This window comes from Propithecus coquereli, unplaced genomic scaffold (assembly GCF_000956105.1).
Source record: "Propithecus coquereli isolate 6110/MARCELLA unplaced genomic scaffold, Pcoq_1.0 Scaffold9, whole genome shotgun sequence".
Lineage (NCBI taxonomy): Eukaryota > Metazoa > Chordata > Mammalia > Primates > Indriidae > Propithecus > Propithecus coquereli.
This window is the reverse complement of record NW_012155284.1, coordinates 7,367,380-7,393,048: the sequence shown is the minus strand read 5'-3', so window position 1 is coordinate 7,393,048 and position 25,669 is coordinate 7,367,380.

The following is a 25,669-nucleotide window of genomic DNA, read 5'->3' as shown; positions in this document are numbered from 1 at the left end:
GGTGTCCTTCCCAGAAACTCTTGGGTGCCTTTGCTAGCTCTTTTTCACCACCCCCTGGTCCCCAAATCTTCTATGCCTCCAACAGCACACTTTCCATACAGTATTGTGTTTAAAAAAATTTATCAAATGGGGGGTTACATAGATAAACAGTTGGATCAGTATGTTTAAAGAATTACAATTAATTCACTTGAGTAATTAATTGACAAGGCAGAAAACTTGTTAATTATTATCTACTTGCCAGAATAGTTTTCAGAACAACAGAGAATCAGCTAAGGGAATAAAACTAAGACAGGATCATTTAAAGAGGCATTATCTAGACTGGGCGTCATACCCAGAGAAGGCTGTCCTGGGTGAGTTAGCAGAGAGGGGGAGGGAAGATCTGCTTATCTGGGGACTAGCACAGGGAACACTGAAGACAAATCTATTTGCTGTTGATTTCCATTAGGCAGATCTGTAAAATAGCATAGTTTGGTGTGCGAGGCAGACTGAGTCTCAGGAAGACAAAGCACGATGCCAGCTTCCAGCTACTGTTTATGGCAGACTAGAATATAGCTGTCATGCCCGCTGAAGGGCCAGTGTGGCTGCTTCAGATGGTAGCACTCTCCCTCTCCCTGGGCCTTGCATGATGTGATTTCTAGATGGTCAGAGCCCCGAGCATGGAGGGGATGTGAATCATTGACTGCACATCTTCCTGTCTGCCCTCCTCCCAGCTCATTGATCGGGGTGAGTGCTTAGCAGTCTTATTTCCACCGAGAAAACTGCATACGTACTTACTCTTCTCTCTCCTGTGCTTTCAGACACAACGCACAGTCTCACTCCTAATAGGAGATGAGCTCCAAGAGTCGTGGCAATAATCTAATTTATTGATTTTGCTTTTCCGGTTGCCTTTTCTGAGAAGACACATCACTGGGATGCAAGGTGTGAGAATAGCTGATGTTTATGGGAAATAGAGGTTGGAACAAGATACCAGGGCAGACTGAGGTACCACGCTGTGGAGAGCCAGTGTTTCATGAGTGCCTGCCACTACCCAGGCCCCCCTGCCACTGGTAGCCCATTGGTGGCCTGCCCATTTGGGGTTTTGGCTGGTACCAAATGTGCGTGCGCTCACTGTATCGCACATACAGCACTTATAAAGAAGCTCTGACACTGTAAGTGCCAAGGCAGGGGAGAGGAGAGAAGTGGGATTGAAAGATTTTGCTACTCTGCCAGCATCCCCCAAATCTGCCTGAAATCAACATTCAATCTATATAAATGCTTATTTCTTGCTATGTAAATGCAGCTTCAAGATAAGTCTCAGCACCTCTTTCAACCATAAGATTGCCCCTGAATCCCTCTGGAAAGAGATTCTAAACTTAGGTACAACCTGGCACAGAATTCTTCCCTAAGAGAAGCCTTATGAATTAGAGTAATATGTTCTCTATTAGCATATTCACCAACACTTGGTCCTTCTCTCCTGTATGCTAGGCATAGGGAAGACTGCACTTCTCAGTCCCCTTGCACTTATACAGAGCCGTGTGACTAGTTGTGATGGCCAATGGAATGACACACACCATTTCCAGGCTGAGACAGTGTGATTTTCCAGGCTTTTCTTCCTCCACTTAGGCAATCAGAAAAGTCCTCATGCTAATACGGAAGACCCAAAGGATTGAAGCAGCCTGGATAACTCAGTCACCACACAGAGGACACCTACCTGAGAGAGCTGCCTTGACACACAAAAGACATTGTATGAGAGAGAAATAAACTTTTGTTATGTTAAGGCCTCTGAGATTTGGGGGTTGTTTGTTATTGCAGCATAATTTAATCCATCCTTACTAGTATAAGAAGAAATGATGAATGGAGTTCCTGTCAGTTCTCCTCTGATCTCATCCTTCTTCTCTCCCAACAGTTGCTATCTTCCAAACTAGTCCTCTCTCCCCTAATCCTCTTCCACAGCCAACCCATCTTCAGATCCTTTAACCACTCAAGCCTTAGAACACTGCAGACCTCAAAGTCTTTCTCAAGCTATGTTTGCCTAAGCTGTAAATTCTTCTGATAATATGTCCAATTGTTTCAAGATATAAAGTCCCATGGAGAATTAGTCTAAATAGTCAGGAAAGAGAGAATATTTCACTCTCCACTTAATGTATTTTTACCTGACTAAATTGAGAAGTCAGTCAAGTTTGTCTTTACTAGGTAAACATAAGAACTACTTTCCCTTTTCTCTGACATCTCCAAAGTTAATCTTAGGACTTAAAATGTTGGTATAAAAATAGTTGCTGTTTCCTCTTCTATAAAGTTAACACCTAAGTGCCTTGATGCTCTGCAAGTGACCCAAACTTGAACCATCAACCATTTGTACGGAAAGATGCCTCCCTGGCCAAAGAAAATGCCTCCTTGGCCTAGAAGTTAGGCTTGCAGCCTTGTGAACTTTTCCATCAATTGGCCTGAAACTTCACACCGCTATGCCATGACTGCTAGAAGGAACACTAGAAACTAACTAGATCTTTATTCTCTCCAATCACCTTTGAGTGAACCAAGCAGAATAAACACAACAATGGATCCTTGGATGTGCTTTAAGACATGTACTGAGTTGGCCTTTAAAGTTAGTGAAGTAGATCTCACTTGGATAGTATAACCACTTGCTATTTTCACTTTAGTTAGAAACAAACGACAGATAATCTGAATATAGAGGCTTAAACAATTAGTAATTTAATTGATGATTTCTCCTTGATTTAATATTTTAGAGCTTCAAAGACCTCCCTGAAGTGAGAAGTAGTCCTTAGAGGGCATTAGAATGTTATCCCTAGCCCTCAGGACACAGGAACTCTTATCGGACACAGAAAGGTTGGAAAACAGCCAATTGTCAGAGAAGCCCAGGTGGATGGTAGCAGGGGGAAGGGGCCCAGTGGGAGAGACAAGGGGCTCTTACTTTCTGAAGAGGACAGTGTTGGTTGCCTCAGTTGCAGACCCTGTTAGTTATCTATCCAATATCCTATATCCCCCACCCTTTTCCTCTCCAGTTCATTTGGAATGGCCAATGACAAATCATACTTAAACATAAACCAGTCATGACAACACTGTTTTCTACTTTCCTTTGTAGATAAGGATGGCCAAGTGGCCTCATCATGGCCAAGGAGATATAAGGGTAAATTTGCTGAGGAACTTTTTGGAAAATATTTTACATTTATAATAAGTGGACAGGTGTGACTAGCATTAAATTCTGCATTAAATGTACATATAATGCTTAGTGATATAACAGCCATTTTGTGATCATTAGGCCCTAAGCATGAGGGAAAGTTTCAAGAGGAGGATCAAGACACTAGTTCCCCCAGGGACTTCGGTTTCTGGCCAAGCTGGGACTAGATTTGCCCTTCTGCTTGAAATGAACATAAAAGAAGACAAAATATATGAAATGACAGATTTTTAAGACATTGGGAGATCAGACAATGAAGAATAGTGATATAAGAGAAGTTGGGAAAAAACAGGTGAGCCCTGTGACTGCCCTAGATTACTGCTTTGAGGGAGCTTTCAGGCTGTGGGGAACCTGGCAGAGTCTAGCGGATTTCCTGAGCTGAGGTGATAAAGCTAAGCGTCTGAGAAGGACAACATGCTAGAGCTTGCAGGAGAGAGGACCAGAGAAGAGATTGCTGTCTGTACACAGTGAGAAATCCAGACAGTTTCAGCCAAGTATTGATTGAACATGCATGTGAGGAAATATGTAAGGCTAGAAAGAGAACCACCTAAATGGATTACAGTATGTTGTCTGACCATGATGAAATTAAAATGGAAATTAATAACAAAAAGAGCCCTGGAAAATCCCCAAATATTTGGAAACTAAATAACCATGATCAAAGAAATCAAAGGGAAAATTAGAAAATAGTTTGAACTGAAAAAAGAAAAGAAAACAACATAATAAATTTTATGGAATGCCACTTAAACAGTACTTAAGGGGAAAATCATAGCACTAAACATCTATGTTAGCAAAGAAGAAAGATCTTTAAAAAATATGGTGGCAAATCAATAGTCTCAGGTTCTATCTTTAAAAAAAAAAACACATACAGAAAAAGAGCCAATGAAACCCAAAGTAAGCAAAAGAAAGGAAATAATAAAGATCAGAACAGTGAAGGAAACTATTTCACCCCAAAATATATTTCTTTGACATATTTTGAAATGCCTATTCAGAGGACCTGCAAACAGAAGTAGTCCATAAAGCTGTCTTTTGTGGGGAAGAGTTGCATCTCTTGGCCACCATCACCTGTTCTGCCATGCTATTCTGAGCTCCCATTCTTTCTGTAACCTCAAGATGGTATAAAATCACCAATCCATCTGGCCATTTGAGTCCTTATATTCTGTATGACTCCTGGGCTTATTCATAATTTTGTATGCTTTTCTCCCATTATTCTGCCTTTTGTCAGTTGATTTTCAGTGAACCTTCAGAGGGCAAAGGGAATGTTGTCCCTTGGCCCCTATAGCAGGAATCAATGAAGTAGAACACAGAAAAAAATAGAGAAAGTTGATGAAACCAAAAGCCAGTTCTTTGGGAAGATCAAATAGAAATGATGAGTCTTATCAGGAAAAACAAGAATGAAGATACAAGTTGCCAATGTCAGAAATGACAGAAGTGGAATCACTATCAATTATACAAATATTAAAAGGATAATAATGGAGAGTATTATGAATAATGTTATGCCAAAAAATTTGATTGCTTAGGTGAAATGAAACAATTCCCTGAATGACGCAAATTGCCAAAGCTCACTCAAAAAGACATAGACAAAATGAATAGCCCTATATCTATTAAAGAAATGGAATTTGTAGTTAAACATGTTCCCATAAATAAAATACAAAGTCCAGATGGCTTCACTAATAAATTCTACCAAACATTTAAGGAAGAAACAATATTAATTCTATACAATCTCTTCATAAAAAATTAAAGATGAGAAAAATACCAGCAATTTTGAGGCCACTATTATTCAGACTAAAACCAGATAAAGATATTATAAGAAAAGAAAACTATAGCCTAATGTCCCACATGAATATAGATGTAAAAATTCTAAACAGATAATAGGTATGTAATGTTGGCTTAATACTGAAAAATCTATCTATATATTTCTCTATATAAACAAACCAAAAGCAAAACAAAACAACTACATGTGATCATCTGAATACATGCAGAAAAATCATTTAACAAAATTCAGCATCATTCCTGATACAAACTCTCAGTAAACTAGAAATAGAAGGAAACTTCCATAAAAGGCATTTACAAAAATATACAGTTAACATATGTTAATTAATGATAAAAGACTGAATGCTATCTTCCTAAGATCAGTAACAAGACAAGGATGATTATTCTCCACATTTTTATTCAATATTGTCCTTGAGGTTCTGGCCAGTGTAAGCAGGCAAGGAAAAAAGAATAAAAAGCAACAAGATTGGAGAGAAAAACTAAAACTGTCTATTTATAATATATGAAATACTTAGGGGTAATTATAATACAAATGTTGAATGTCTGTATACTGCAAACATTATTGAAAAAAATTTTAAAAACATAAATAAATGGACAGATAAACTGCATTCATAGATCTGAAGACTCAATATTGTTACAACACCATTCTTCCCCAAACTATAGATCTGATGCAATCTCAACCTAAATCCCACAAGGCTTTTTTGTAGAAATTGACAAATTGATTCTAAAATTCATATTGTAATGCAAAGGACCAAGAATAGCTAGCCATCTTTGGAAAAAAATTTGTAGGATTTACATTAGCTGGTTTTAAGATTTATTATAAAGCTACAATAATCAAGACAGGATAATACTGACAAAGCTAGACAAATAGGTCAATGGAACAGAATAGAAAGACCAGAAATAAACCCACACATATATTAACAACTGATGTTTCACAAAATTGCAAAAGCAATTCAGTAGAAAGGGATAGTTTTTTAAACAAATGATGCTGAAACAATTGAATATCCATGTGGGGAAAAAAAATGAAGTCTGATCCCTACCTCACACTACCTACAAAATTTAATTAAAAATGGATCACAGACATAAATGTAAAATCTAAAATTATAAAACTTTTAGAAGATGTAGGAAACCTTTGTAACTTTTGAGTTACAAATATTTCTTAGATACAACACTAAAACCTTGATGCATAAAAGAAACAATTGATACATTGAATTTTATTGAAATGAAAAACTGCTTTTTGAGGGATATAGTCAAGAGAATGAATAGCTAAGCTACATACTGGGAGATAATATTTGCAATCAAATATCTGATAAAAAGAATACATAACTCTCAAACCTTGATAATAGGAAAACAAACAACTCAATAAAGAAATGGGCAAAATTTTGGACAGTCACATCACCAAGAGATGTATTGAAATAAGCCCATAAAGAGATGCTCAACACCATTAGGGAGATACAAATTAAAACCACAATGAGATATACTATACACCTGTTAGAATGGCTAAAGTAAAAATAAAACAAAACAAAAAACAAGGACCCTACCAAGTGTTCACACGGATATAGAAGATTTGAAACTCTCTCATACACTGCTGGTGAGAAAGTAAAATGGTAGAATCACATTAAAAACAGCTGGGCAGTCTTTCTAAAACAAATTAAACATCTATTTACCATATGATCCAGAGCCATTCTACTCCTAGATATTTACTCAAGGGAAAAGAAAATATATATCCACACACAGACTATTACACAAATGTAGACAGCAGCTGTATTTGTAATAACCCCAAACTGGAAACAACCCAAATGTCCTTCAATAAGTGAATGGGATATATGTAATATATCCATGAAATGGAATACTACTCGGTAATAAAAAGGAATTAAAAATACTGATACACACTGCAACATGGATAAATTTTAAAATAATTATGCTGAGTAAAAGAAGCTAGACAGGAAAGAATATATACTATTTATTCTATCTGTATAACAAAACTCTAGAAAATTCAAATCAATCCATAGTAATGGAAAGCAGATCAGTGGTCACCTGAAGTGTACAAGGAAAGACAGGAGGGAGGGATTATAAAGGGGAACGGGGAAACATTTGGGAATGATGGACATGTTCTCTATCTTGATTGTTGTGTTGGTTTCATGGATATATACAAATGTCAAAAAGTATCAAATTGTATACATTATTTATGTGGAGTTTATCCTGTCATCAATTATACCTGTTTAAAGCTATAAAGAAATGGAAAGATGCTATTGCTGACAATGCTGAACCACTTATTAAATGGACTAGGTGTCTATCTCTAAATCTTTTGATTATGAAAAAAAAATTCTAAATAAGCCATAGTAAGTTCTTCTGTTCCTTGCATCTGGAAGCATAATTTACTGCTACATCGACCCAACATCTTGGCTTACATAATAAAAATCACAGAATATTCAAACTTGAAGGAACCTTGGGGATCAGCCACTCAAAGCCTCTCCTGCCTGCTCCCCTCCCTCTGTTTTACAGAGGTGGAAACAGAGCCTAGAAAAGTGGAGGGATTTGGCCAGGATTAGGCGGCAGATCCGTTAGGAGATGCAGGATGAGAACTGCAGTGTCCTGACACCCAAAGCTGGGCTCTTTCCAGTGTGCTATGCTGTAGTCTGCCTTTTTCATTTTTACTTCTTTAAAACAACAAAGAAAAAAAATTCAGAGTGGAATTTAATGCTTACAAGTGGAACTGTTGTATGTTTTATAAATGAGGTAACAGAGCCTTGGGGTACAGATGAGAACAGGATATTTTTCTCTTAGAGTCACAAAGCCAACATTGAACACTGATCTCTTGAGGCAAGTAAAGGAAAATGACACTATTTGCCCCAAATGATTCTCAAACAGATGACTTACTTCCAATAGGCAACATCTGCCTTTGTTAAGTACTCCTGTGTGTGTGCTTGGAATAGCAACCCTGAAGTTTCTAAGGGTATTATTCACATTTTAAAAGTGAAGTGTAAAAATTCAGTCATTTTGTGTTAGCTGACATTTTTTAAATGGCATGTCTTTTTTTAATATCTGGAAACTAAATTTGGGCTTACTCATGAAGAGCTGAAAGGTTGTCTTATTCCTTAACTGTTCCCATCTTTGAGCAAAGACCAAACAATGAAAATTCCAGCTGGGATAAAATAAGAAATTTAATATGACCAAGTCATGGGTAATTGAAACCTTCCTGGTTCCACATACTATTAATAGCCAATGTGTCAAACAAAAGTCAGGAACTGCTAAAGAAAATATTATTCAATGATTCCTCTTAAAGCACAGTAAGGAAGATTTTATTCAGGACCATGGTTGTAGGTACAGGGACCACCGCAGCAGGGTCTTGGAGTAGGGGAGAAAGATCAGGTTCAACTCGAAATGCAGCATTAGCAAGTGGAAATTTATAGCCAAGGAGGAGGATGGGGATTAGTGGATGGAAAATGACCAAGAGAAGTCAGGAGCAAAGAGGATTATTGCTGAAGACAGGTCAGTGTGATCACACATCAGGGGTGATCAGATATCAGGAGTGATCAGACCTCAAGGGAGGGCGGTTCTTGCTAAACTGACTTAGCAAGCTTCTTTGCCGAAACTGGACTTACAAGGAGATTCCAGCAGAAGGAAGTCCCCTCTGCTCTAACCCTTCCAAAAAAAATAACCGGAAGTCCCTCGTTCCCACCTCACCTAGAAGAAGGTTCAGAAGCCTGACTAAAGTTTGGCCAAAGAATCTTGTCAGAACTTAGTGTCAACCTAAAGAAAGAAACTGAGGCCATTTAATACAGAGAGCTTATTTGGGCCAAGGTTGAGGACTGCAGATGGGGAAACACTTCCAAGTTGCCTTGGGGAGTGCTCTGGAGAACAAGGAAGAGGCTCGAGTTTATAAAGAAAAAGGACAAGTCAGGACAAATTATAATTCAGTAATTCTCATTGGCTTACAGTGTTAAAACCTTTAGACAAATTAAATTTAACAGAGTTTAATTGAGTAAAGGATGACTCAAGAATTGGCCAGCCCCCCAAACCAGAATAGGTTCAGAGAAACTTCTTGCTGCCACATGGTCAGAGAGGATTTATGGACAGAACAAGGAAAGTGATGTACAGAAAATGGAAACGAGGAATGGAAAACAGCTGGATTAGTGGCAGCTTGGTGCTTTGCCTCATTTAAACAGTTGGCCACCTTTGAATGGCCAAAAGTCAGTGATGGGTGCAAGAGTAGGTTACAGTCTGTTTATACATCCAGTTACACTACGGTTCACTATCGAGAAACATTTACGCTGAGCTTAAAACATGTAAGGGAGCAGCTTTAGGCTAAACTTAATTTAACAATTCCCTCCTTTTGGTCAACCTCTCAAAATGTTAGGCATTGACGTCACTCTGTCGCCATCATAAATGTACTTATTTGGTCTCAAATCCCACTGGGAAACAGAAAAGTGGCTTTTGTGAGGTGGGAACAAGGGACTTCAGGTTACTTTTTTGTAAGGGTTAGAGCAGAGGGGAATTCCTTGTGCTGGAATCTCCTGTTTTTCTATAAGAAAAAAAAACCCTGGTCTGTTTTGGCCTCTATCTGCTTCTTTAAAATTTCAGTTTGATTATATTGTATTTAGCATGAGTAACTCCATTTCGGTTTGGTCTGGTCTGTTGGGGCCTATTGCACAAGCTCAGTCCAAAACAATGGCCTCCCATAATTTTGTTTAACAATTCCCCCCTTTTGGTCAGGTTCTCACTTAGGTGAGAGTGTGACCAAACTTAGGACTTGAGAGTTCTGGTTCAAGACGGCTGACTAGAGACAATGGATACCCATTTGCACAACATCATCACAACTTCAAGAAAATAAACAAGTACCCCCCCAAAGAAAGTAAATTAAAAAATAAGAAGCGATTGTTTCTCCGGATATGGAGAAATAAATGTAAAGATATAGAAAGCATGAAAACAAAAAGTATTATAATACCTTCAAAGGAATATAATAATTCTCCAATAATGGATCCTAACCAAAAAGAAATCTTCAAAATGCCGGATAAAGAATTCAAAATATTGACTTTAAAGACTCTCAATGAGATGCAAAAGAAATCTGAAAACCAATACAAAGAAATCAGAAAATCAATTCAGGTTATTAATAAGAAATTTACCAAGGGGACAGATATCTTAAAAAAAAAACAACCCAAATTCTGGAACTGAAAAACTCATTGAAGGAATTACAAAATCCATTTGAAAGCTTAAGCAATAGACTAGACCAAACAGAAGAACACAAATCATGAATAATCATACCCTGAATAGAATATCACGGAGAGAGCACTAGAATCCAATGGAGAACTCACAGGAAATACCCAAGGCACAGAAGGAGAAGGAAGTAAGAGGCCAACTTGGCTGAGACTGGCCAGGAGCCCCGAGGGGCTTGGTATTGTGGAGGGAAGGTGAGTGGGAGAACTTTGGTGGTCGGCATCCCTGCTGTAGATGGCTGCAATCTGAACCACAGGAGAACTCTGCCCTCACATACCCTGACACTAGTATGGGCAATGATTTGGAGACCCCTAAAGAGCATTGCACCAGACTAGGAATTCAAGCTGGGTCACTATCCCTCCCCCAGGACCTGAGCAGCTGTGGCAGGGCACCACTGTGGGAGTGCAGTCATCATGCGACTGCATCCTGTTCTGGGAATAACAACTCCCAAATCTGCACATACTGGGAGCTCCCACTGCAATTCCCCCATGTCCACCTGGAGAACTGCAGCAGCACAGTGCTGGCTGGACCAAAAGATGCTACAAGGTCCCCAGAACTCTAGCCCACAGGAAGTGCTACTCCCCGAGGAAAGGATGGTGAAATATGCCAAAAAGGCAGTCCTTGGGACATAGAAAACTGCAGTGCATGCTTTCCAGAGCTCAAATGCTCCCTGTTAGGGGCTACGAAAAGTGACTCTGTCACCAGCAGTCGCACAAACTCTGTGCCTGGCTTTGCAAGTGAAATCCCCTCCCACCAGCTGAGCAGCTTCTGTGCTTGGGCTCACGTATAGTGAATAAGACCCTCTCTGCACAGCACTGCAGACACAACTGCTGCTGCTGCTGCAGGAGGCAGGGGTGGGTGATCCACAGGGCTGCCTGTCTGGGCCTATGAGTGACAACTGCAACCCCACTGGTGATATGGCTTCCAGCACTGGGCTTGTGCAAAGGGCAGGGCCCTTCCCTGCCTCTGAGCCACACTGCAGCATTGCTGCTGTAGAGAGCAGGAGAGCCTGAGAGCTGTGTGTTTGGGGTTGTGGTGGCTGCTAAGGAGGTTTAATATTGAGTCACCAGGCTGGCATCTCCTATACCCCTGGGCTACATTGCAGCCTAGAAGCCAACTACAGTGGATAACTGAATATCCTGAATGCTGCCACAGTCAGGACAAGGGAGTGAGCCCCGCTGGGACTGGAGCATGAGAGGGAAGTAGGTCTCACTCCTGCCTGTCAAGGCTGTGGCACCAGGACTGGCCCTCCGTCTCCATGCTGTGACCTCAGCACAGTAGTGATAACCCATAACCCAGGTAATTAGCCAGGGGCCTGAGGACTCCCTGCCACCCCATCAGGGCTGGTGCTCGCACTTGCCATTGTGGGGCTTGGGTGCAGACTTGCCCAGTCCGGCTCTGCCTAGCTTTATCTCCTCCTCTGAGACAGAATACAGGATCCAGGCCTTTGGGGGTTCCATGGCCCAGCCTGCCACCTGGGACACCAGAGCACTTCTCCTAGGGAACAGAGGCTGGGCGTAAATCCTATTGCCATCACCACAGATGGCTCTTACCTGCAAGCACCACCTACTGGCCTGGAGGATGGCCCATATAGCCCAGTGCAACTGCTAACACAAGAGCACAGTACTCAGGAATGAGAAGGGCTCCTCATATTATTGATACCCGCATGGCCCATGCCACCCTGGCTTCACAGGAGGTCATGAGCCTGCTCACCAGCTCAGTACACCACTTCTACAACTGGCACTCAAGAAAGCTACCACGCTAAGACTTATTTATAGCCAAGGAAGTCATATAGAATCTCCACCACTGCGCACACCCAGAAACAAAGCCAAATGGCCCTACCAACCAACAACATCATCACAACTTCAAGAAAATAAACAAGTACCCCCCCAAAGAAAGTAAATTAAAAAATAAGAAGTGATTGTTTCTCCGGATATGGAGAAATAAATGTAAAGATATAGAAAGCATGAAAACAAAAAGTATTATAATACCTTCAAAGGAATATAATAATTCTCCAATAATGGATCCTAACCAAAAAGAAATCTTCAAAATGCCAGATAAAGAATTCAAAATATTGACTTTAAAGACTCTCAATGAGATGCAAAAGAAATCTGAAAACCAATACAAAGAAATCAGAAAATCAATTCAGGTTATTAATAAGAAATTTACCAAGGGGATAGATATCTTAAAAAAAAACCAACCCAAATTCTGGAACTGAAAAACTCATTGAAGGAATTACAAAATCCATTTGAAAGCTTAAGCAATAGACTAGACCAAACAGAAGGAAAAAAATCTCAGAACTTGAAGACAGGTCTTGAAATAATTCAGTCACAGAAAAATAAAATAAATAAATAAAAAGAATGAACAAAGCCCTTGAGATGTATGAGACTACAAAAAGTGATCTAGTTTACAAATCATTGGTATTCCTGGGGGCGGTGGGAGAAAAATTTAAAAGTTTACAAAATCCACTTATGGAAATAACTGATGAAAATTTTCCAAGTCTAGCAAGAGAGTTAGATATCTAGATACAGGAGGCCCAGTGATTGCCAGGAAAACACATTGCAAAAAGAACTTCACCATGGCTTATTATCATCAAGCTGTCTAAAGTCAATGTGAAGGAAAGAACTTTAAAATCATCAAGAGAAAAGCTTTTAGTCACCTATTAGGGAAACTCCATCAGGCTAACAGCAAAATTCTCAGCAGAAACCTTACAAGCTAGAAGAGAGAGAATGGGATGGCATTTTCAAAGTGCTGAAAGGAAAAAACTGCCAGTCAAGAATTTCCTATCTAGCTAAATTAAGCTTCATAAAAAAGGAGAAATAAAGACAAATACACACTGAGCAAATTTGTCACCAGTAGAGCAACCCTACAAGAAATGCTCAAAAGAGTCCCACACAAGGAAATGAAAGGTTAATATTCACCATTATAAAACCATATGAAAGTATAAAACTCACAAGTCTTTTTAAAAAAATCACGCAAAGGTAGAAGAGATAATTGATATAATTGCATTAATATCTACCATATTTTTTACTATTTTCTATTTGTTGCAATTGTTCTTTGTTCCTGCTTTTGTCTTCCACTCTTTTTCTGCCTTTTGTGATTTTAATTGAACATTTATATTATTCCGTTTTCTCTCCTTTCAAAGCATTTAGTTATACTTCTTTCTTTACTTTTTTTAGTGGTTGCCCTAGAGTTTGTAATATACATTTATACCCAATCCAAGTCCAGTTTCAAATAACAAAATATCACTTCACAGGTAGTGAAGTGATAACATAATAACAAAATACAGGTTGAGCATCCCAAACCTGAAAATCTGAAATGCTCAAAATGTAAAACTTTTTGAGCACTGACATAATACTCAAAGGAGATGCTCACTGGAACATTTCAGATTTTGCATTTTCAAATTTGGGATGCTGAACAAGTATAATGCAAATATTCCAAAATTTGAAAAAATCCAAAATCCAAAACACTCTGAATGTATTAAGAGAGGAAGCAGGTGGCTACAGGGGTGGCTACAGGGGGAAACATGTCCTGGGCAGAGGAAATAGGGACCACAAAGGCCCTAAGGCTGATTCATCTCAATTGTACCCACAGAATTTTAATTTATGATGACTGAGTGACAAGCTGGAGGGGCTAATGCTATTGAAAGAAGAATTCATTACTTTCAGTTTCTGGAGAAGGGGGCATGCCAGGCCATGCTGGGTCACATGGGGAAGCACTAGGTCTGTTCAGGAGGCAGAAGCGGGAGGGAGCCAGGGGAGAGCATGGTCCAGAGCCTTTATTAGGGCTTCTGTGACAAAGGCAGGGCAGGGGAAGTGGCTTGGGAGTGGTTACTTTGAATAATGTCAGCAGGCTTTGGGGCTGTCTCTAGTAGTGTGGCCCTGGGAGACTTAGGGCAGGGAAAATATTGGCTCTGTTTGTGTGAGTTAGATAAGAAGATGGTTCAAAGCATGAGGTCTGGATCACAGGGGAAATGGAAATAACTTTGGCCATTAGTTTGGCTCTATAATTAACAGACACTAAATAGGCAAATATACAACTAAGAAAACACAGAACATGATTGTTCGGGGCCTTGCAGATCATGTTAAAATTCCTACTGTGTGTAAGCTGTATACACCTGGGAAGGGGAGGAACCTGCTCACCACAGAGCAGGCCACCAGCTGACCGCCAACCACTTGTACTTGTTGTACTCAGTTTTTGTTAAAATTCCTACCTACCTCCTGATTTCTCTTTTACTTTATCCCTGTGGTAATTTGTACAACTAATTATAAGTTTTATCTAATTCTGGTGTAATTTAACCTGTTTGGCCTTTTGATTTATATATTTGTTACTGTTCCAAGAAAAATAATAGTAGGACTTGCACCAATGGACTTTCTAGAAAAAGATATATGTTGCCCGGGATGGCAGGAAGAGCCTATTCATTTTGCATTGTCATTAAACTTCATTTCATGGAAGGATGTTTTATGAGATTATTGTTTAATCATGTACAAGGACAATTTAAGGTACATTTCATGAACATACAGATGCTTTTTTTTTTGAGACAGAGTCTCACTCTGTTGCCCGGGCTAGAGTGCCGTGGCGTCAGCCTAGCTCACAGCAACCTCAAACTCCTGGGCTCACGCGATCCTCCTGCCTCAGCCTCCCAGGTAGCTGGGACTACAGGCATGCGCCACCATGCCCAGCTAATTTTGTCTATTTTTAGTTGTGTGGCTAATTTCTTTCTATTTTTAGTAGAGACAGGGTCTCGCTCTTACTCAGGCTGTTCTCGAACTCCTGAGCTCAAGCGATCCTCATGCCTTGGCCGCCCAGAGTGCTAGGATTACAGGCGTGAATGACAACGCCCGGCCCATAAAGATGCTTTTTTAAAAATTGAAGAGGCTATCTCACAGCCTCGTTGGCTGTCTTTTGTGTTCTCTTGTTTTTACCACAATTGAAAACCACAGCAATTAGTCAAATGCAAGGAATTGAAACAGCAAGAACTAATGTTTGAATCTTACAAAGCGAAAATTTTGCTTTCCAGTTGCTGCATTCTATCTTATTTGATCTAGTGAGAGATAAAATGGCAAAATAAATAATATTTTCCAAGAGCGGCCTCAGTTCAGACAACAAGGAAGTGTTGTAAATATGTCAGGTTTCAGTGTGAAGATGTCGGTTCTTAGCACGCTCACGTCCGAAGAATGAGCAGACACGCCAAAGTTAGGCAAGCATGAAAATGGGGTTTACTGAGGAGAGAAAGATAGGATTATAGGGCAAGAGCAAGATACAGGTTTCCAGAGCATGATACATATGCCACAGAAGACGACCAGACCCACTGTCGCAGCAAAGGGAGAGCAAAAGGAAGGTGGAAAAAAAGGGCCTGGTCACGGTCTGCATCTTGTTTTATAGTGCCTGGATTGGGACCTCCCTTGTGGTTCAGAGGTCACCATGGAACCACTTTGATTGGACAGTTGGGAGTCACATGACCTGAGCCTTACTACGCATGCAGATATCCCAGGAGCCTTTCTGAAAGCCCATTGCAGGGGTGGGGATGGGGTGAATTGCTGCAGCACCCACTTTTGTCCCTAGGAGACCTGGAATCTCTCATTATCTACCTAATGATTCAGTCGCAGAAAGCTCTGAATTTCATTCATTCAGCAAATACTTGTTTATTGGAAATTTACTGTGTACCTGGCATGCACAGGATGTAGTGCCAAATGGAACAAACTTGGTCCCTGCCCTCATGAAACTCGAGTCTAGTGGGGGCAACTGACATTTAAATAAACAAAACACTTAACCGCATATATAATTACAAATTGTGATAAGTGCCATAAAGGAAAAGCAAAGAGGGGAATATAATTTAGACCATGGAGGAGATATCTAAGGAAGCCTCTTTGAAGACATATTATATGCACTGAGACTTAAAAGGTGGATAGGAATTTCCAGTTATCTATTGTTGCATAACAAACCACCCCAAACTTAAGTGGCATAAAACAATACCATTTTATTATGCTAAGAAATGCTACAGGTCACAGATTCAAATGGGGCCTGGTGGGAAATATCTCTGTGCCCTAATGTTTGGGGTCTCAGCCAGGAAGACTTGAATGTCTGTGGGTAGCTCAAACCGGTGAGGTCTGAATCATCTCCAGGCTTCCTCACTCATGTTTCTGGTGCTCCAGGGGCCTAAATAGTGACTCCAAAATAGTATGTCCAACTCCTCACCCCCAGTACCTGTGAATGTGAAATCCTTATTTGGAAAGAGGTCTTTGCAGATGTAATCAAGTTAAGGATCTCAAGATGATATCATCCTGGATTTGTGGTGGGCCCCAAATCCAGTAATGTGTTCTTATAAGAGAAAAGAGAGATACTTGAGAGGAGGAGAGACAGGAGGGAGAAGACGATGTAAAGACAGAGGCGGAGGTTGAAGTGGTGTGTCTACAAGCTGATGGAGCTCAGGGGAGGCTGGGGTCAGACCACACAGGGCCTTTCTGATCATTTTAAGGAATTTATATATTATTCTAAGTGAAACAGAAGTTGCCTAATATGTTGTTTTATATTTCAAATATTTCTGAGAGGCCTAAGAAGAAAACAATTTTACTGTGGTTAGTATATTTGTTAGTAAAAGGTTCTGCTGCAAGAGACAGAAATCCAAGAAAAATCAAGGCTTAATCCAGTTAGAAACAATTTCTCTCTCATGTTACAGAGATGAAGACTGGGGTGGTGACTCTAATCACAGGAACCCAGGCTCTTGGTAGAGGCTTCGACCTCTTCACTCATGGTGTCTGCTTTGGCCTAGCCATCACATCTGCGTTCCAGCCAGTACAGAATGGGGAGAAGGAGAGCTGCTGCCCTTTCTAGCCAGGATGAGCTCATCTTGAGATCCTTAATTTAATTATATCTGCAATGACCCTTTCTACAAATAGGGTCACATTTACAAGTTACCAGGGGTTAGGACTTGGACATCCCTCATTTTAAGAACACTTGTCAGAAAGTTGCACATAAAACTTCTACTACATGCCATTGGCCAGTACTTTATCACGTGACCACATCTACTTGCAAGCAAGGCTGGGACATGAAATCTTTATTCTGGGAAGCATGCACTCAGCTTAAAAGGAGAGTTCATTACTGTGGAAGGGGAGATGAGATATGAGGCATAGTAGCTAGCAGTCTCTGATGTTGTTTGCACATCTATTTCCCACTAGACCACGAGTTCCTGGAGGAGAGGGAGGCAGTCTTATTCATCTTCAATTCCCAGCACCTAGCATGTGCCTAGCATACATTATTAATAACTCGCCCTCACTGATTGTGTGCTGAATTGCATGCTTGCTCAGTTTTAAGATTGTTTTTGAATCCCAACATCTTTTACAGAAAAATTTATTTCCTAGAAGCCATACCCCTTTATCCCCTCCCTCTGCTGGAAGCACAAAGGGATTTTTCTCCAGTCTTCACCCAGAGAAGTTGGCGAGGGACAAAAGTATGGGGGGTTCCCCTAGAACTGGGCCACAGGGACTTTTTAACTCAAGACCTCCCACACTGAGCCTCCTGCAGTTTGTCAGTTTTGGGGTACATGTTCCTACCTGTATTGCTCCAGATGTGGGCTTCTGCCCCTGGCACGATGTGATTCTCGGTACGTGCCTGTCCCTCCAATTTGCAGAGTGCAGTTTTCCTGGTGAGGTTAATTTTCTGATCCAAGGAAAGCTGTTGGTTTTCTGTTGGTTCAGCTTTTTTCTCTTTGAGAAGATGCTTTAGGAAGCTGGTAGCTGGGGAAACAAGAAAAGGGAGAGCAGAGGGGAGGGCTGCCACGAACAGCAGGGCGCACAGGGTAGCAGCCAGGACTTCCACTTTCCCACGGCCACGCCACACCTTCCCTTTGCCAGGGATTCAGCCACTGGCCACCAAATGAATTTCTGCTGCCACTTCAGCCTTCAAGGTGGCAGCTTTCTCTGATTGTTCATTAAAATCCCCTGGGGAGCTCCTATAATTCCCTGCGCCCAGGCATACCCTAATTAAAATCACCCTAGGGACTTCTAACGTGTAGCTGCTGTTGGGAACCAGTGATCTAGAGTCTGGCTATGCGAAGTGGGCAGAGTCCATGGCCCATAGCATTGGCGCCACCTGGGAGCTTGTCAGAAAGGCAGCACCTCAGGCCCTGTCCCAGAACTACCGATCAGAATGTGCATTTTAAAAGACCCACAGGTAAAATCTCTATGCCCATTAAAGCATAGGAAGCACTGAGGAGACAGTCCTCCTACATCCTCAATTATGGTTGTCCTCAGGAAGCAGACAGCTTCCTGGGAAGTGCTGTGTCCTGTTGACCACATGATCTAAGTGACCACATGATCTAAGTAGAGATCCGCAGAGGCCAGCATAGACGTGCACCGGCTGTGATTCCCCAGGGACACTAAGTCTTAAGTGGAGAGAATTGATGTCGGATCTTCTGGCAGGGGAAGGGGATTGAGCCCTTTAGTCTGAAATGCCAATACTGAGTTCATTAATCTGGACCAACAGGAGTCAAAAATGCTATAGCTCAACAAGCACCAAGAGCTGGAGTTAGTTTGCAGGCTGAGGTTTGAAGTGGGTAAAAAAACTCAAGTGGAAAATCAGACAAAACATGAGGCAAAGAGGAATGAACGTGGGAGTAAGGAAGCAAGGAGAGGAAGATCTGAGGTCAAGCCAGGTCAGGGAGGAGCATCACAGTGAGGGCTGGGGATGCTGAGGTAGGGGTGAGTGGAGAGAAAGAGAGAGCACAATGGTTGGTCCTAAATAGCGACTTCCCCTGAGTCACATGGATGCAGTTCCACCACCCTGGCTTATTGTTGATGTCTGTAAGCTCTGGTTGCCTCCTTACCTGCAAGATCTCAGTGCTTTGTTGCTATGGAGGAATGTTTATGTCCTCCCCCAAATTCGTGTATTGAAATCTGAACCCCCAATGTGATGGTAACAGGAGACAGGGCCTTTGGTAGGTAATTAGGTCATAACGGTGGAGCCCCCATGAATGGGATTAGTGCCCTTATAAAAAGAGACACAAGAGCTGGCCGTCAATCTCTGCTCCCAGCCATATGAGGATACAAGGAGAAGACTGCTGTCTGCAAACCAGGAAAGAGCCCTCACCAGACACTGGATCTGCTGACACCTGGATCATAGACTTCCCAGCTTCCAGAACTGTGGGGAATAAGTGTGTAAAGCCATCTGGCCTGTGGTATGTTAGTTATAGCACCCTGAAGTGACTGAGACATTTGTGGAAATATTAATAAGAATTTGTCCGGTATGTTATCACTCACCAGGACAAGAGCATAAAGCACATGTAGAGCATAGTGGCTAAGAGCTTGGACGTTGGAGCCACATGCCCTGACTTCTAATCTCAGCTCTGCCACCGTATAACTGGTGACCTTAGGCATATCAGCCGATCTCCTTGGGGCCCTTCCTCAGCTACAAAATAAGCATGATAACTGGCAACCACTTTATAAGGGTAAACGCAGAAAACACGTGAAGCAAAGAGCACAAGTCCTGGCACTGTGAGATTATATAACATTAATATAAGTATATTGAATAATATAAGGAGCTGAGTACCTGACCACTTGACCTATTAAAAACTGTAATTTCATATAGTTCAATCTATTGTTAACAAGTGAAATAATGTGATGTCTAGGATTCTTTTAAAAGAAGAATCCTAGAAGAAGGGGGGAAAAGGGGAGGAGGGGTAGACAGATGAAACAGAATTGTCAAAATATTGATCATGGTGAGGCTGAGTGATGAGAATGTGGGGGTTCATCACGCCATTCTCTCTACTTTTGCGTTTGCTTGAAACTTTCCGGAAGTTTTGTCTGGCATGCAACTGTGTTGTGACTACAAGGTGGTTTTTACAACCACAAGTAAAGAGAAACCCAATTCCATCTTACTTAAACACACAAGGCCCGATTTAATTGGGCTGTGAAATGAACTTATTTGCACTAGCTGTTAGATTACAAGCAGCCTTTGATCACAGATCATGTCCTTTTCCTTACCAGTTAATTATTTGTTTCCCCAGTTTTTATTTTAAAGTTTAAAGAGTGTGATGCAAAAAAAGAATCAGCAGTCCTTATTTCTTCCTTCTTTCCCTTCCTTGGAGGCATCTAGTTTCTACTCTCTGAACTGGTTCTTTTGGTTTTACTTCCACAAATCTCGATGACATCTTTCTCTTGCCCTACTTGGTTTTTCAGGCATTTTTTTTTTGCAGGCATTGTCTGTCGATTCCCATCACTGAGATGATATTGATGCCTTTCACACCCACCCACGCTTACCACCCCAGATATTTATCCTCCCTAGCCCCCCAAGTTCCTAGTAAATTATATCAGTATCACGTTGATTAGATCGACATTTACCATGTACATGATTATGGCTATGTAAACAGTACCTCTGGCTGAGCTATAGTTATACGACTTTTTGTTCTCCTTAGAGTTCATAATCTTTTCCCACAGAAATTTTTTTCCCAGCTGTGTAGAAGCTGCCTGACCAGCACACATCCTTGTTTTACAGATTTACAAATGGGTCTGAGCTTGAGACTTCACCCCCATAATTTCAGGTTAATCACATCCCCCCAAATTCATTTGATTTTATTACATTTCATAAAATAGTTCCAAATAAAGCAGCAATGTGGTTTAAAATAACTTTAGGAGGACTTACAGTTATGGAAATGTATCAACTTTGGTCATTATTCAAAAAATGTAGATAGCCACCTCTTCAAGACTGTAGAGAAAGCATATAAGACAGAGCATAGAAAATGTTTCTGGATTTCTGACCACAGTGTTTCAGGGTCTAGAGGTATGTAAGCTTATTGCAAAACTTGGTGCTTTCTAATTACTAACTTGGCCTAATGTTTACAATGTTGAGATAATTTTCAGGAAAGAGATTCTAACGGTGGTTCTCAAAGCATGGTCCAGAATAGCATCAGCCCCACCTAGGAACTTGTTAGAACTGCAGGCTCCTCTCCCCCACTTAATGAGAAATTAAATCTGTGTTTTACCAAGCCCTCCAGGTGATTCTGATGCAGACGAGAGTTTGAAAACCACTGTCCTAGACAAACACTGTATAAGTTAGGGACCATGTCCAGCTATTCCAGGCAGCAGGAAAAAGGGAGATGGGATGAAGGCAAGCTGGGTAAGACACCTCCTAAGTGCATTCTCATCTTCATCCCCCTCCCCCTGACTTCTGCTTACAACTCATTCGCCACCCCTAGTTGAAAGGGCAACTTGGAATTAACGGTTGGTCTTGGTCGTGTTGTTGCTAAGAATAAAACCAGGGAAGCCAGGGAGAATGAATACTAGAAGGAACCCACAGCCTCCAGATCCTTCTGGGAATGGAGTCAGTCATCCATATTAAACCTCCGAGAATGTTATTCCATAGTAGCTCTTTATTAACCATGTCTTAAAATGCCATTTTTGATCTGTTAGAGGAAAAGCTACATCCTTGCTTTAGACAAAGGTCTTTGCTTACCTTGAGAATCAGAATAGCCATTTATCAAAATAAATAACTACAATTTATTTCACATAAGTAGAGGCTGTGGTTGATATACACCAACCAGGTGTCCTTTACAATTCTTGGGAAGGGTGATTTGTAACAAACATATATGAAAAGTAATAAAAAAAAATCCCATTCTCTTCAGGATTGTATTAATAATTCCTCTCTTGAAATGCATCATAAGGAGGTGATTCAAGGAAGGGAGAAGCTGTATGCACACAGCACTGTTATTTATGACAGCAAAAAAAGAATTTAAGTAGTTTATTATCCAAACGTCCTACAATAAAGGAAAGACTGAGTGAATTATGGTATGACCATGACATAGCCATAAAGACCACGTAGCAACATGGCAAAGTGATTGTAAATATATTAGCAGTGGGAAGAGAGTTAAAAATATATGTGTACATGGATGAGAAGAGCATTCAGAGAACTATAATGGTTTTGTCAGGATGTTACAATTATAAATATAAATGGTTTCTGCTTAGTTTCCTTTATCGTTCTATGGAAACAACAGCAAGAACCAAAAAATGCATCAATTTACCCAGGTTACTGACCGTGATTTTTCCTCAGATTCTTTTCTGGCCATTCGTCTTCTGCATGATTCAATGAAAGGTGCTCCAAGGAGGGACTTTGCTGTTGTACGTGAAGGCCATTTCTAAGGTCGGGAGAATAGTCTTCCTGTGGCTTTTACGCGCCAACATGGGCTGACACTCTGATCATCTGTCTCTGAAGTAAAGCTCAAGCTGCTATGCATCATCATAGGAATATTTTCTCCTATACTGAGAACACAGTTACAATCATCTATTCATTCCCTCCTGCCACAGTTTCCTGAAACTAGAAGCCAATTTTCCCAATTTAGTTGTAGATTTGTAGACACCAAAGAGAACAAAAAATTATGGAACTTCCTATGTAGGAATCAAACTCACTGGTCTTTAATATGGTGCTATATATGGACCTCCTCCCCCACCACCACTATGGATAAAAAAGTCCTCTCTTTCTGAAATTTCTGTGGATTTGCATGATTATCCAGCTTGGCAAGAGCTACAGTTAACCGTATGTTGAGTATAACATTAATTTTTATTATGTTGAGAATTCTCCACTGGCCTTACTCCTTGAGATACATTGAGACTTGTGAGTGTGATATGCATACTCTTTGTGTATCTGCATTCCAGGTAGGCTGGTGACTGATATGGCTTTAGAAAGCGTGAAAGAAACATGGCCAGGGGATTCTCAGAGGGAGTCAGTGATGCCCAACACTCAGCTTAGTAGAGGTGGAAAAGGTGGTGTCCAGGACAGAGCAGAAGCTGACCAGGAAATGTCCATCAGCAAAGCCCGAGGACGGTGGTGGAGCCAGACCCCACCTGTCCATAGGCTTATAACTAAAGCAGGAGATCTTTAAAGAGAGAGCAGGGTCTTGATTTTCCAGGGATTGAGGGAACTGAGTTAAAGAATTCAACCTACCCTATTGAGAACTAACTTCCATAAAGTAATCAAGCAAACAAGAATATTTAATCTTAGAGGAGAAGCCAACCTGAAGGAGAATGAAGACAGAGAAATGTTGGAAGGCTCTTTGAGACTTAGTCAAGCTTGTGTGCTTACGTTCTGTGTATAATATACCTGCTGAATTTCTTTTACAATGCAGTGAAATTAACTCTGCTCTTCAAATACTGGGCAAGTGCCAGAAACTAAAAGAATCTTTGTGAGGAACCAGCACAACCAGAGAAAGAAAACTCATAAATTCCAGGGGCTTGGTTTTTTGGAGCACATTTTATTTTACAATACCAGAGAATTAACATCTAGTAGCAGCATCATACAAAAATGACACGCTGATCTATTAAAACTCATATAACAGGAAGTGTATTTCAAAAATGGTAAGAAAACAAAGTAGATTTAGAGACCAGTTGGTATAAATATATGAAAAAAAATCAAAACTTTCACTTCATCAACAAAAACAAAAACACAATTGCAACGTACATAAGGGTACAATCACTTTACATTCCCAAAGTGGATTGTCATTTTTATTTTCCATGAAATGTATCTATATATTAATATATATGTACATGTATCTTCACATTCTGGGTGGCAAGAGAAATCTTCAAATTTATACATTTCATTTATAATAACCAGAACATTAAAAATAGCAGCAACACTGGTCTTTAAATATATATAATATTACAGTAGATTGTTCACATTTTGGTAGCTCGTTCATTATTATCTAATACCCACATACAATTTACAAACTTCAAGGTTCTGGTCTCATCTCCAAATAACTCAGAGTCTAGATTCAATAAATACTATAAAAAGGATAATTATAAAACACAGACTGCAGAGCATTCTCCATAGCAGGGAGGGAATCCTACCCAAAGGATTAAGGGAAGAATCAGGTCTGACGGCATATGGGAAGTCTGCAGGATCCCCAAGGCAAAAAGAGTGTGATCTGACAAGCTCCCTGAAATGTTACGAACTGAGTCCGGAGAAATGTACCAATGGGGGAAAGAAGGCACCGTCCCCTTTTCATCCTTCCATGCTTTGTTTGAATATGGCATTAAAGTGATAAACAACTTGGGAAATGTCCCAATAAATTGGGGATAGAATCATTTCTCACTAGGAGACAGGACGCTGGACCAGGAGGCTGATAATTATTTTTCAGCATTTACATTTATTCTAATGACCAAAGGCATAAAAACTGAGGTTTCAACAGGACCTTGTGTATTTAATCCTGCATGGTAGGAAAGGTATGTCTGCCACCATTCCCAGTATAAACCACTGGATCAACTGCTAATCCTGTTGGTTTAAAAAGAAACCCCAGACGTGGTGACAGGCATTTCCTCATACTCGGGATTTGGTGACAGAAGTTGCCCCTGCAATTGTGGCCTATTCTAATATTTCAGAGTTTTTTCAGAAAAGGTAAATGTTTAAGTCTTTCAATGGGGTTGGACCTTTGCCTTACACAACTACAGGTACTACTCTCTGCCATTTCAATAGTTTGTCCCTATTTTCAAACCACTTCATATACTATTTCAATTGATTCTCACAAAAAAACTTGTGAGGAAGCCAGGATAGGCATCTAAGTGCTCATTTCAAAGACCAGGAAAATGGAAGCTCATAGAGACCAGAGTGACTTAGCTCATCTGCAGTCACACACCTGAATGAGCCGGTACAGATCTTTTGCAAACTTCGCTCTGTGCAATGGTTACTCTTTTTAAAGAATGGGGCTTGGTAATAGTTGTTTTCTGAAGTAATTTGAAGGGGGTGGAAAGAAAGAGAGAAAAATGAGCTCAAGAAAAGAAGGGAGAGACAAGTGGTGCCACTTGGCAGTTAGAATCACGAACTTCAAAACAAGCAAAGTACATTTCACATGCAGAACACAGAAATGCTTAAAAAAATTTAAATATTTCAGTCTTCCAAATAGTCTCATTTTGGCCTGGATTACTACATGTTTAAGTAGTTACTGAGGCTGCCTTTGAAACATAAGGTCACTAAGAAATTTTAACATGAGTTCCACAATTTCCCAAGAGGCTGGTAAAACATTTAAGCCTGTTCTCAGGACCCCACACCTGCCCCCTCCCCTCCAGCACAATACCGTTACATTAAAATCTATAGACTGTATATCTATTTGGCTCACTTGGTGGTTTTCTCGGGTGTGGGCTTCCTAAGATATCATTAATGAATATTCTTGCTGTGTCCTTAGGAAAAATTAGCTTTTTCTCTCTGGAACTAAGCTGAGAAGAAGACTGCACTAAACTTTAGAGCTTTTATCATTTTAAATTTGGATTCCACTTGGACAGTTGCTAGAGAAGTAAGAAAAAATTTGAAATGATGATAATAATTTAGAAAGCTGTCATATTTCACACAACTGTTGCAAGAAAATTTAGTGACTCTTAGCTTGATAGTTTCATAAAATGAATTTTATGAATTCCATAGGAAGTATCCCATTGTAAAGGAACTTACCTATAATGATAACATATAAACCAGAAGACTTTAAGGTTCTGGTGTGTGACACTTTGAACTATTAATCAGTTCTTATTTATAATCAAT